Consider the following 1,403-nt stretch of genomic DNA (forward strand, 5'->3'; position numbering starts at 1 on the left):
GTTAATGTGCTGGAATGAACTTTTGGTTTTATAGATAGCTTCAAAAAGATAAAAGGCAAGTCAGTAAGAGCTCTTCACAGAATGGCTTGGGTTGGAAGGGACCTCAAGGATCACGAAGCTCCAACCCCCCACCAATGCAGGGCCACCAACCTCCCCATTTCACAGCAGCCCAGGCTGCCCAGGGCCCCATCCAACCTGGCCTTCAACACCTCCAGGGATGGACGGGGCATCACAGCCTCTCTGGGCAGCTGTTCCAGCACCTCACCACTCTCACAGCACACAACTTCCCCCTGACATCCAACCTCCATCTGCCCTCCCTCAACTTCAAGCCGTTTCCCCTTGTCCTGCTGTTATCCACCCTTTCAAAGAGTTGCCCCCTCTTTATAGGCTCCCTTTAGGTACTGAAGGCCATACCTCTTCTCAGTGTTCAGAGCTGCAATGAACAGTGGTAACAGTGGCTCTACTAGAGATGTGCTGGTCCTAGGCAAGAACTTTGAATACTGGGGTTGTTGTTTGGCAACTCCATGGATAAATGAAACAACTGTTACAAAAGGGTATGGGATGTGTTGGAGAGATCCTAAACAACTCCAGTAGTGGCTCTTATGTTGTTCTGCAGACAAGACTGGAAGAATGTTCCCTCTTCTGTGAGTCATACTTGATTTACCAGCATGACTCATGTGCTGAGCTTGCCAGTAAACCTCCACCCCACCCTTGAAACTGCTCTTGGCTGATGGGGAAGTGCTGAGGTGGGAGAAGCACCACAGGGCTCGTGCTCTGTGTGATGGGGATGCAATGCATGTAAGGAGTGCGTCTCCCTCGGCTTGGAAGTGTGACAAGGATATGCAGATTTAGGCCACTCTAAGCAGCTGTGCAGGCAAAACAAGTCTGAAATGGAGAAGGGGGGCAGTTTTGCTTCCTCCAGCCTTAACTCTGAGCCCCCTCCTGAAATGCAGTGTCTGATCCTGACCAGAACACTCTTGAGCTTTCAGTGTTCTCTGGTGTTGCTTAGTTGCTTAGGTCACTGAAGTGGCACTTTGTCACTTATGCACAAACCTTCCCAGCCTGGCCATGCAATTCCTATTCTTGTGTTTCCCCTTTAGAGAGAACCAAAGCACCACTTTGCAGCACTACTTTGATACAAAAAGGAATGACTGCTCTACTAGCAGAGGAACTGAGGCTAAAACATTGATCAGTTATCTGGGACTTCCAGCAGTAATCTTCAGCCCTATCTTAACTCATTCACAGGACAACTGCCTGTAGGCTACATACAGCTTTCCCACATATTCTTCTTGCAAATCAGAAATGACTCATAGTCATTATCCTCTGGCCGAGGTTCAAATTCTAAAGCAAGAATTCGGCTTCTTCCACATCCAAATACAGCTTGCATCTTAACCAAAACCAAA

Source organism: Tympanuchus pallidicinctus, unplaced genomic scaffold (genome assembly GCF_026119805.1).
Source record: "Tympanuchus pallidicinctus isolate F22 unplaced genomic scaffold, pur_lepc_1.0 scaffold3, whole genome shotgun sequence".
Classification (NCBI taxonomy): Eukaryota; Metazoa; Chordata; class Aves; order Galliformes; family Phasianidae; genus Tympanuchus; species Tympanuchus pallidicinctus.